General features: G+C 37.8%; 1 protein-coding gene across 1 annotated transcript in view; it reads left to right on the top strand.

The window, feature by feature from the left end:
- The first annotated feature begins 804 nt into the window (after nucleotides 1-804).
- The window catches only part of LOC5566992 (protein yellow), a 71,997-nt gene continuing 59,844 nt past the window's right edge, over nucleotides 805-12,957 (top strand). The window contains exon 1 of the mRNA XM_001651335.2: nucleotides 805-1,261. The gene's annotated coding sequence lies outside the window, so the exon portion shown is untranslated. The remainder of the gene's footprint in view (nucleotides 1,262-12,957) is intronic.

Here is a 12,957-nt window from a genome sequence, read left to right as displayed (position 1 = left end):
ATTTCTGAAACGATTTATTTTTTAATTTTTATGTGATAATTGAGCCGTCTTTTTCCAAAATGTCATGAAAATTGAATGTAAATAATATCATTTACAATATTTTAAAGAACTTACATATTAGTGATTCCTGATGTCCTGTAAATATACGAAAAAAAAAACAAAAAAAAAATCTTAGTTTATACACTCTGCATTTATATCACTCTAAACTTAATTTGAAGATTTTTTGTCAACTTTCAGAAAATCTTCCCATGTAACCACTAGTCCGCTGATTCGCCTTTTTTGGACTTAAATGGTTATTATACGGCTAAAAAAGGGCATGTCATTCAGCTGTATAGCAGTCAGCTGTTATCAACAGTATAGCAGCAGTATATTGGTACACAGGGCGAATTAAAGTGCTATTTGGTTATTTGTGTTATGCTCAACTTGCGCAACATAGGTTTCCAGTGGATTGCATACGACAATACTGATTGAGGGCATTTTTCAAAGAGTGTGATTAAAACCCGTATAGTTTGACAAAGCCAATATAAAACGTTGATTCCCAAGAATTCTGATACAAACCTAAATATGAGTTAATCGATTATGATAGAAAAATCACAAGACTTTTTCCCATCTTTTGTATGGAGTGGTAACACCGTGCATTGGGGAGGATAGGCTAATGAAGTGGCGTTCGTTCACCATTCAGCTCCACGAGAAGACGATAATGAGGGGGCTTGGGGATGATGAAATGGCGAGGAACTGCGAGCAGGATGGACACCAGAAAGAAGAAAACAAAATACTTTCCATTCCAGTGATTTCATTTGTCGTCTGGTGTTCAGCGAGAGAAGATCGCTTTGGCGCGTTTCCACCCACCGAAAAAGGTGCTTTGGCCTTAGTCGAGCCTCCGGAAAATCGATACCAAAACAAATCCGCGGGAACACTTTCTACACCTGAATGAGTTTGATGGCTCCAAATGTCCGATTGACCATTTGTTAACAGTGAGCCAACAGTGAGTGAGTGATAATTGACTGTGCATGACATGCAACGTGTAAATATTTGTTTTACGTGTGGAACTCTGTGATCAACAGAGATTGCATTCGGCTCTGAGTGAGTGAGTGAGTGAGCCTCCAACAGCAATCATTGTGTGTTTGCATTTTGTTCAACATATGTAAGCTGCTGCCAGTGTTCGACATCGTTATTCTTCAATGGTTCATTGCTTTTCCAATTAGCAGCTATTTGGAACAGTTAAGCCCATCTTTTGTGCTGCCGGATTGAGATCGAGCAGGTAGGTGATAATAAGCGACAATGTTGAACAATAGCATTGCCTTGTGGGAGAATCTATGGAGTGAAAATTGAAGAGACATATCATGCTTCATTTATATATTGGAGTTTTGCAAGATTTTTGGTTAACATTTGTGATGATAACCAACAGGTTAAAGTGTGTCGTAAATGTAACATAAAGCTGAACGTGTTTGATAGCTACATCTAGGTCTGACCATAACCAGTTTTGAGCTTTTTCGGGTTATGCTTCTCTGCTTCTACAACGAATGATGTGATGTGAGTGAAACACATTTTTGCATTTGAATGAGCGCAAAGTCAAATTGAAAGAGATTTCACGCGACAATCCACACTGGTCCAGAAAACTAATTTAGGTGGGCATGAGGTTTTCATCTCAATTTATTGGTAATAATTCTCATTAATACAAACTGTAGGAATAAAAATATGCGATAATTGCAAGAGAAACGTATACGCTAACTTTTTCGTTTTTTAAGTAAATCGTGAATTGATGTATTCTGCAACTTTACAGAAAAAAAAAAACAAACAAAAACTTTACAGAATAAACAAACACATTTTTCTTTGGTTTTGCATTGGATTCGGAATAATTATGAGGTACTAGTAAATATCTAGTTTTGTTTTTAAGCCGCTTATTTATAAAATTTTATTTTTTTCAATAAGTCTACACCAGATTCTCTGAAAATGATCAGAGCCGTGAGTTCTTTGAGAATATCCAAATAACGTTATTTTAAAAGTTATTGAAAACCTTTATCCCCTCCCGGTATTTTTGAAGAGCCTTGCAATAATACTTACTGCTCCACTATTTTAGCGCTTCAAATTATAATTTTCTGCATCTCCACAATCACCACGGAAAAGCTGTTGATTAGTAAGGGAGCAACAAGATTTAGGACTCATCTTTTGTTGGTGTTTATTTTTTCAATCATTATCAACCAGATTTTTAGACCTGGGCTAGTTAATCTCGGCTAGGAGGATAAGGAGGGAAATATGATTCTCACTTAAAATAAGTTGCCCATCTTTGTCTCGTGGTGAAAAGATATTGATAGAAGAGTAAAAAAGTAAGTCGACATTCATAATGTAGAATTAATCAAAGGTTATATTTTTAATAACGTCAAAAACGAGGTATATGTATATTATAATTATATGAACAGGAATACAGGAATAAGGGTTTATGTCGATACTTGTAGTGACGAACCATCCATAGTTTGTTTAAGAATAACATAAACGTAACGTTATCACTATAAAAATGCGTTATCATAAGCATGAAACGAGCTCACAAGTTGGCAATCTATCCTCAACTGGACGCGTATGTCATTTCGCACTCGCACAACATGAAGTGGACACGATTGATCATGATTCCGTCGCCCACCTCATAGCAGCATGCTACTCGAAAAAATGGTGCCTATTTTCAAATATGGAAAAAATTCTGACATACGTAATTTTCATGAAATTGCCATCTTTTCTTGTATTCCGAAATTTTTCGAAGCAATAACCATTCGGATATGAGGTTTTTGTCAAGATTTATTGATTTTAGAGCCATAGTTTCTTCTGAGAATATATTCAGAATTTTCAGTACTACAAAATGTACGGATAATTTTTTTTTTACAGTGATCGCAAGAGTGACGTTTACGCCAACTTTTTATTTTAACGGATCGTAAGTTGGTATGTTCAGCAAAATTGTAGCAAACGATCATAGAAACAACTTTGCCGGAAAAACTATATCTCGGTTTTGCTTAAGAGCCGAGATAATTAAGTATTTTTAGTAAAAAATCGTTTTTTGCTCTTAAGTGTTTTATTTTTTAGTTTTATTGGCCTACTATGTTCTACAAGGTTTTTATACTTATCATTTGCTACAGCTTTGCTGATTATATCAAAGTTGTATTTCTTATGGTTTACATGTTATTTGAGTTTTTCATTCTCAAATTAACTATTTTGTATGCCTTTTATCTCAACTATGAGCACCTCAAAAAATATCTTTCCACCAAATGATTTTGCAGTCTTTCAAGTACCTGTGAGCAAGAGAAAAGACGATGAATTTCTTGCAGAAGCTTCCAAGTCAATCGAAAAAATAAAATAAAAAACGATGTACTTAATATTTCTATATAAATACACGTGTTATCTTTGGTTTTATGTGCTTAGGTAGCCATGACTTTTGTGAGTTGAACATGTATGAATACTCAATAAATATGGATTTTTCTCAAATCGTCTATTAGTAAGATCGATGCGTCGAAAACAAAGTACATGCTGGTTGGCGGAACTGAGCGCGACAGGGCCCGCCTAGGAAGCAGTGTTACGATAGACGGGGATACCTTCGAGGTGGTGGACGAGTTCGTTTACCTCGGATCCTTGTTGACGGCTGACAACAATGTTAGTCGGGAAATACGAACGCGCATCATCAGCGGAAGTCGTGCCTACTATGGGCTTCAGAAGAAACTGCGGTCAAGAAAGATTCACCCCCCCACCAAATGCACGATGTACAAAACGCTCATAAGACCGGTAGTCCTCTATGGGCATGAGGCGTGGACCATGCTCGAGGAGGACTTGCAAGCTCTTGGGGTTTTCGAACGCCGAGTGCTAAGGACGATCTTCGGCGGCGTGCAGGAGAACGGCGTGTGGCGGCGAAGGATGAACCACGAGCTCGCTCAACTCTACGGCGAACCCAGTATCGTGAAGGTAGCTAAAGCTGGAAGGATACGCTGGGCAGGGCATGTTGCAAGAATGCCGGACAACAACCCTGTAAAAATGATGTTCGCTACAAATCCGGTCGGAACAAGAAGGCGTAGGGCGCAGCGAGCTAGGTGGATTGACCAGATGCACCAGGACCTGGAGAGCGTGGGTCACAGTCGAGGATGGAGAGAAGCGGCCATGAACCGAGTGATTTGGCGAAATGTTGTTGGCGAGGCTTTATCAAGATAATTGATGTAAAGCCAAATAAGTAAGTAAGTAAGATCGATTTTGAACGAGATAGAAGGATATAATCTCTTCCAAATTTTGCTCACAGGTACTTGAAAGACTGCAAAATCATTTGGGGGAAAGATATATTTTTTTGAGGTGCTCATAGTTGAGATACAAAGCATACAAAATAGTTAATTTTAAGATGAAAAACTCAAATAACATGTAAACCATAAGAAATACAACTTTGGTATGTTCAGCAAAGTTGTAGCAAATGATAAGTATAAAAACCTTGTAGAACATAGTAGGCCAATAAAACTAAAAAATAAAACACTTAAGAGTAAAAAACGATTTTTTACTAAAAATACTTAATTATCTCGGCTCTTAAGCAAAACCGAGAAAAACTTTGTTCGGCAAAGTTGTTTCTATGATCATTTGCTACAACTTTGCTGAACATACTAACTTACGATTCGTTAAAATAAAAAGTTGGCGTATGCGTCGCTCTTGCGGTCACCGTAAAAAAAAATTGATCCGTACATTTTGTAGTACTGAAAATTCTGAACATATTCTCAGAAGAAACTATGGCTCTAAAATCAATAAATCTTGAAGAAAACCTCATGTCCGCCTAAATTAGCTTCCTGGACCAGTGTGCAGTGCTGTTAAATGTCAAAATTTTGTCAAAATTGAAATGCGGATGGCGATCTTCCATGCGGAATCCATCATCAGCAAATATGACCAACCGATAGTAATTAAGAAATGGTCATCTGGAAAAACATTTTCCGATTTCTTTTTCCTTGGGGATGGATGATAAAAGCAATATTCAAATGTCAGAGTCACGTGATATTCATAACATTTAACAACACTGGTTACTTCACTCGAGTCGAGAATTGTCACCTCGCTATACGAAACCGACAATTGTCACCTCATGCAACTCGTAGAGTAAACCCAAATGGCAAGTCAAAATATAATAAATCTATGCTTGTTTAGTGAAATACCTGTAAATCAGTACTTCCCAAACAGTGCACCGTAGCACTTCTCTAGGTGCGCCACGAACTCATTCACAATTATTCAGCAAACAGCTCATAATCTTGGAAAACCTGACCGATTAGGTCACCATTGATTTATGAACAACCTGATTATACCGTTGAATTTATATTCAAATGTCTAGTTTCTAATAATCTGTTGAAACATTCGTTACCGTGGCAAAATAATTGAAAAATCGACAAACGATTTTTTTTTTCGAAAAAAAATTAACATTGGCGATTTTTTTCAATTAAATTTTTGCTTTGATCTCATTGCTGAAAAAACTTTCCAATCAAACTTGCTACAAACCTCTTATGCCTGATTTCAAAATATTGGCGATGGCTACAATAAAGAGGAATAACACGTTTAATATATTTTTGAAATTTTGTAAGAAGACAACAAATGTGCTGATTTTAATAATTTTTGACAAAGTTCAAAAACCAAGCAATACCTATAGATCTAATATTCACCTCACATGACACACTTCTAAGTTTCTACACCCTTTTCATACCTACTGTTATATTTTGAGGTACTTTTTTATTTTGAGGAAATAAATGGAATTAAATGTTAAATCTGGTGGAAATGAAACAGAGTTTGCCGTTTTGGTCATTGTGAATGAAGGAAAATAAAATGAATTTTTATTTTATTGATACTTAAATATTGAGGCTTCTTCTTCTTCTTTCTGGCGTTACGTCGCAGCGTTTAAATTGAGCTGCGCACACTGGGGCAGATCGCTGTTTTCGACGGCCAAAACCTCTAGTACTCTGGATATGCACCCTAGAAGTCAAGTGTCTTCGACAAAGTGTTTTGGGATAAATTGTACTATATTTTGACACATTCAGATTTGATCTAGATGAGTGAAAACTGATCTAGATCAGTTTATCTTTTGATAGGAGCGTCCTAGCAAAAAACTTTCTTCTGCAAAGTTGTTCATTGACACAATTTTGACATTTCTTCGGAAGACACTTACAGTCTATCACTGAAGTGGATTGCGATATATGACAATTTAGTAAAAACAGTCAAAAAATGGATTTTATCCATTTTTCATACAAAAAAATTGTTAAAAATATTTTGTCATCAAGTATTAGAAGCTTAACTATAATAAAGTAAATTAACATCATTTATTAGCAAAATTTTCAGATTTAATTATATTTTTGGTAAAAACAGTCCAAAAATAGTGTTTTACAAAATCCAGGATAACTCATGAAGCGGCAGAAGGCGGCAGCTATTTTTTTGTATACGACTAGTCAAGAACATAAGTTGCATTGTCCCGAAGAAAGAAAAGTGGGGCCACGTGGGGCTTTTTTGTTGTGGTGGTTTGAAAATTTGATGAATATATGTTAAAAAATGCTTATATTTGAGAAACTTTTCATGAATCTATATTTTTCATATGTATTTCTGAAACATATTGCATGTTGACGAAGTTTTTTGAAGAAGCCATCTCTGAACTGGTGTTCCAATAAACTTTTAAACGGAATTCAAGATGATTTGTCCCATATGTGCCTATTTATCTATCCTTTGATTTTAATCTATCCTTTAATCCTTTAATTTTAAAGCATTATTTAACAAATTTTCATCAAATTTTCAAACAAACACAACAAAAAAGCCCCAAGTGGGGACGGGACAATGAAACTTATGTTCTTGACTAGTCATATACAAAAAATTAGCTGCCTCCATCTGCCGCTTCAAGAGTTATCCTGGATTTTGTTAAACACTATTTTTTTACTGTTTTTACTAAAAATATAATTAAATCATAAAATTTTGCTAGTAAATGATGTTTAATCAAGAGCATATGATTGTTGAATAAAGTGTAATTTTGTATCAATAGGCTACAGCCTGATCTCATCAGAAAGATTCAATAGAAACGTAAAAACGAATGGTCTTTGGTTTCAGACTCATTATGCCAAACGACTATTATGCCAAACGACCATTATGCCAAATGACTATATGCCAAATGACCTACCACCATTGTAGAACCATGAGGAGATCGGGTTCAATCGCCAATACAAGCTATTGTATGATGGCATTCGTCGTTTTCTGCCGTTATACGCATAATTCTCCCCTGTTCTAAAATATACAACCAAGAAAAACGCCTATGAAGATTTTATCACATTGACCAGGTTTGTGATAAATTTAAATAAAATTTTTGCAAAAGTATAAAGAATAGCTTGTTCATTAGAGTCAAGAGCTTGTGTTATGGGAATTTCTACGCATAACAATCCCACTGATAATACTGACCAATTATGTGCTGAGTAAACTGCTGTATATGACCGTAGTTACATATAGGTTGTACCGAATGTGGAGGATGTATGTCCGCAAGACAAAGTTGAGGCACTTAATGAAGGCTCAAGTGACATGTACCAAACGGAGCCACATATGGGGAAGTAAATAAATGCGATTTTATAGTTTGGGATGGAAAGCAAAGCTATCCGTTTGTGAAATAATGGAAACAAATATGAGTTAGTAAAAAGAAGAGTAGATGTAGTAGAGTTCCTACGGAAATTTGTTAAAAAAAAAACGGATGAGAAATTATATTTTGAAATTGAAAATTTTAATGAAATATGAAAAGTATTCAAAACGATTTCCCAAAACCACGGCCTGCGTACTGAATATTTTGTTCGCTGCGCTGCGAATTGTATAGTTTCACGGATATGCGTAGAAATACAACAGCGGAACAATTATGCGTGAAAATTCAACAATGGGACAAATTGACTAGATTTGCTTTTCACTGAATTTCCGAACAAAGTTAATTTTTTATAAGTGTTTTCTAAAACTATACATTAAAATAAATAGTCTGAAGGAAAAAAGTCAAATGGCCGTACAATGGCAGTTTGATGCGTAGAAAGCGGGTATAAAACAAATGTCTTCTTCTTTTGGGAAAAACAGTGAAATGAATGAAAAAAACATTTTCGGAAACTACTAAACCCTTAGTAGATAGCATGCCGAAACGTACTGCTGCTGTTATTTCAGCTCATGGAGGGAATACGAAATATTCTCGCTGAAACCAGGCCACCATCGGCACCCATCGCTAGAATTCCCATTTTATGTCACTGATCGCTAGTTTTCGATAAAACTTAAGGGTGGTTGTTTCGGTTTTCTCAAATAAGTGGACCCCTCGTACGCCAGTTAGCTAAACTGTTTGCGAAAAAGCCCATTTTTTGATAAAACTTGGGTATTTCTTCACGTGATATGTTTCATATTTCCAGCATAGCATGTATCAGCCTAATTAGTTTCGCCGGAAAACCATGTTCAGACATTAGCTGCCAAAGCTCATTTCTTTTCACTGAGTCGTACACCGCCTTGAAATCAATAAACAGATGATGAGTCTGCAAGTTGTACTCCCGGAATTTATCTAGGATCATTCGCAAGCTAAACATCTGATCCGTTGTCGAACGGCCCTCACGAAAACCAGCTTGATACTCACCGACGAAGGACTCCTCGAGCGGGGCCTCAGTCTGTTAAACAGGATGCGCGACAGAATTTTGTACGCCGAATTCAGCAGGGTAATTCCTCTGTTATTGGCACACTCCAGTCTGTGCCCTTTCTTGTAGATTGGGCGTATGAGACCATCCAACCAACCGGTGGGCATTTCTTCGTCCTCGCATACCTTCAGAAGTACTCTATGGATCGACTGATAAAGCTGCTCACTTCCGTGCTTGAGAAGCCCGACCGGCATCTCGTCCTTCCCAGCAGCATTACAGTTCTTCAGCTCGATGATAACCTTTTTAACCTCTCCTATGGTCGGTGGGTCGGTCCACAGCATCATCATCGTCATCATCAATGTTCATCCTGTTTCTCGCTACATTTCCATTTTCACCGTTCAACAATTGCTGAAAGTGATCCTTCCACCTGGCAGCCACCGCCGTTTTATCAGTCAGCAAATTTCCTTCTCGACCATTGCACATGGCGGGAACTGGTACGGTATTGTGCCGCGCACCATTGACCGTTGCATAGAATCTCCGCATATCATTCCGGTTCATGCTTTCTTGAGCGTCAGCTACCACACTTTCTTCGTGCTACCATTTCTTTCTGCGGTGGATTCGCTTTTCTTCGGCTCTCGCTGCCCTGTACCGCTCTCTGTTCTGTCCGGTACCGGCCACAAGCATACGGCTTCTGGCGACATTCTTCATGTCTGTCACTCTCTGGCACTCTTCATCGAACCAGTCGTTTCGTCTTCGTCGTTGACCAGTGCCGATCACTTCCCGCGCCGTTGTTGTCACAGCTTCGTGGATAGGGTCCCACAGGCTGTCGACGTCTCCAGGAACGTTGATTCTTCCCAACTGCTCGTCTAGTTGCTGCCGGTACTGCGCAGCTACCCCATCAGTCGACAAGCGTTGTATATTGAAGCGCAGCGTTCTGTTTGTTGCGGAACTCGTGACGCTGGATAACCGCGCCCGAATTTCAGCTACAACATGATAATGATCCGAGTCAATATTAGGGCCTCGGAAGGTCCTGACATCCATGATATCTGAGAAATGTCGCCCATCAACCAGCACGTGGTTTATTTGGGAGCAAGCATCGCCACTCGGGTATCGCCAGGTGTGTTTGCAGATATTCTTTCGTGCGAAAAAAAATATCAAGTAGGATTTTTTAACGCTTATTTGCTTCCTGTTCTGCGTACCTTAGAGTTGGAAAATAACATAAATTCTTTCATTTATTTGATCTAAAACGAAGGATAGAAATGAACAATTGGTTGAACAGCTGAGATAAGATAAGAAATAAAGGATCTGATTGTTTTTTTACGGAGGCCTTATAATTCAACATGATGAGCGCTGAGATGGTAAAAAATCATTAAACTGCTAAAACGATATAATTTTTTATTACCTCAAGTGGTCTTTTACGAGATTACAAAGAATGTTGTACGCAACTCGCTGCGGAACTCTATTTTTACAACACTCGACCGTGATTATCCAACAAGGCAAGCCTCGTTGGATAAATAAGTCGTACATTTATTCAACGAGGCTTGTCGAGTTCTATAAAAATCATCATTCTGCAACTTGTTACGTAAACTACTATTACTCTATTTTAGTATTGTATAACGTTAAAGTATGGAACTACATCTTCATTCAAATCCCGAACAGCACGAATAAATCGTATTAAAAAAAATATAAATAGATTTGTCTGAGCTAGTATACTGGTCTTGAATTAGAGAGTTATTTCAACTTCCCAAGATTTAAGGACATTTAAATTGAATTGCACTTGTCTGCCATTTACTGGTACTTTGGTGACATATTACAGCAAAACAATTCAACCAAATTGCCATACAAAAGCTGAGTGTTCGAAATTTGAGACAAAACGGTATTTTTTTCGAAATTTTATCAATCTGCGCTTGTTTATCGAATGTACTCGTGATTCGATAACCGTCAGCGATAGTAACTCCATATATACATAAAAAGCAAATGTCACTCTAACACAGTTTTTGCTCAGCTTTCTGGACCAGTGTGCATTCAAAAGAAGAGCTTAATGGCACACTTTGGTAACCAAACAGCTGGTTGACTGTCAAACGACACGATTGCGTTCCGTTTCAATATCGCTTTGAACCGGAGTCATAAATCGAATCATCCATCATCTGAGGCGAACAAAACGGTAGCTCGCGGGGAAAAAAGTGAAACGACAACCGTGGTGAGCAGCAAAAATGCACCGTGCGCTTTACATGTGCTCGATGTGCGAGTGATGAGAAAGATGAGGAAGTTGCAAGCGTCAAGCTGAAAAAGTTTGATGATGGTAACGCTGTGAGCCTTTGGCGAAGTGGACAATAAAAAAGATCGATTTATTCACAATTAGGAAGCAAATCGATCCAGCTGGAGGACAATCGAACACTGTTAAGTGATGTCTTTGTGGGCGCTGAACGGGTTTAAAATTGCTTTAACGTGAAGTAAGAGGTGATTTTGAATGGATTTTGCCTCCAAATAAACGGGTATGTTTCAAAGGGTTGAAACGGTATTGGTTATGTAACTTGGATTCCATGGCAAGCAAATCGGGGAGCCAAAGCCAAAGCGGTATACACGGTAGGAATTAGGATGGAAGCATCTTGGCGGCTAGACGTCGTTAGAAAGATGGAACTCATTAACTTAGAGCTTTCTTTGCCAATTTTACCATTTTTGCATACCTACGTATATCATGTCCTTTAGGTCCTGGGAAGTCGAGAAAATTTTCAACTCGAAAAGATCCTCAATCGGTGGAGTTCGAACCTACGACCCTCAACTTGGTCTTGCTGAATAGCAGCGCGTTTACCGCTACGTTTTGCAGGGCTCCTAGATGACATTACAGAACGCGGTCTTTATAAGACAAAAAAAAAACGTTCGTAAGGACTAGAGATGGTCGGGTCTCGGGTTTTCAAACTTTGTAAAACAACACAAAAAATGTTAGTTTCAAATTGCTACTTCTACAAATTTGTCGAGTATGTCTATCTGATAGAAAAAAAAAAACTTTTTGTATCAAAAGATGTGCTTTGATACCAAAAATCTTCTCCGTACAAACTGTAACGCTAAAATCAACGGTTTAGGCGCTATTCAAAAAGCGCCCAAAATCGAAAATATAAATCACAGTGCATTATTAATTTAATGCATAGCTCAAACAACACCCTACTGCTGTTCATTCAATGGCTCGCATATAGCTTTAACTGCCACACCGGCTTTGCAGCACACAAACTGCGTTCGGATCAGCCGATCGATCGACAATCGGCTCATAGTGAATGAATTGGATAGCAATTTGCGGCCCATTCCGTCCCTTCTGCGGGGCGATTGTGGTGGTCACAATTTCACGAGCTCTCGGCTTTTTCAATGACTCGAAACCTGTTTCCTTCGAGTAAGGTACCCACCATAGTCCATGTGCTGATAAAAGCCGTCACTGAGCACCGTTGGGTCTCAGATTGTGCGCTCAAGGAGCTTTTCGGAGGTAGCAATTCGAATTGTTATTTTGAATGGGCAAATATGGGTAATACTTTTGCAATCAAGTGAGTAAATAAACCATTGGCATTTTGTGTACGCTAATTGATGCCATCGTTTAATTTGCTGACACATATGTACAGATTATGCAACGTTATGTGAATCCTGGGTGATGAATACTGCAATTTAATTCCTTGTCAGTAACAATAAAACGGCAACACAAAGTAGGTGCTACCTGTGAATAAATTTAGAAACAGGTTTTAATTAATATTCCTGTTTCGGGCCCCTTGACTGATAATCCGAAAAGTGATGTCACCATGCATTAAATGGCAAATGCTCACTGTATGTACTTAACCTTTCCGTCCAGGCATGTGACAAATATTGTACGGGACTTTAAGTGTTCTATTTTCCTGTGAGGGTTCTGAATGGTCCCAAGTAACCACAAACAGTATATTATTACACTTATTTTATCGCATATTACCATTCCTAATGTGACGCTGCTTTTAATCAACACTATTAAAGAGCTATTCATTACAAATTTATAATCATATCATTTTTTTTTTAATTAAGTAAAAGTGAATTAAGTGTTTATTAACATTTTGTTTATAATATATTACATTTCATTTGTTGTATCAGTTCAAATTTTTTACAGTGATTGGTCTTCCTTAGCCGAGTGGTTAGAGCCCGCGGTTACAGAGCAAAGCCATGCTGAAGGTGTCTGGGTTCGATTCCCGGTCGGTCCAGCATCATTTCGTAATGGAAATTTTCTTGTATTTTCTGGGCATGGAGTATCATCGTACCTGCCACACGATATACGAATGCGAAAATGGCAACTTTGGCAAAAAAAAACTCTCAGTTAATAACTGTGGAAGTGCTCATTGATCAT

This window comes from Aedes aegypti, chromosome 2 (assembly GCF_002204515.2).
Source record: "Aedes aegypti strain LVP_AGWG chromosome 2, AaegL5.0 Primary Assembly, whole genome shotgun sequence".
NCBI lineage: Eukaryota > Metazoa > Arthropoda > Insecta > Diptera > Culicidae > Aedes > Aedes aegypti.
This window is presented reverse-complemented; position numbering and strand designations above follow the sequence as displayed.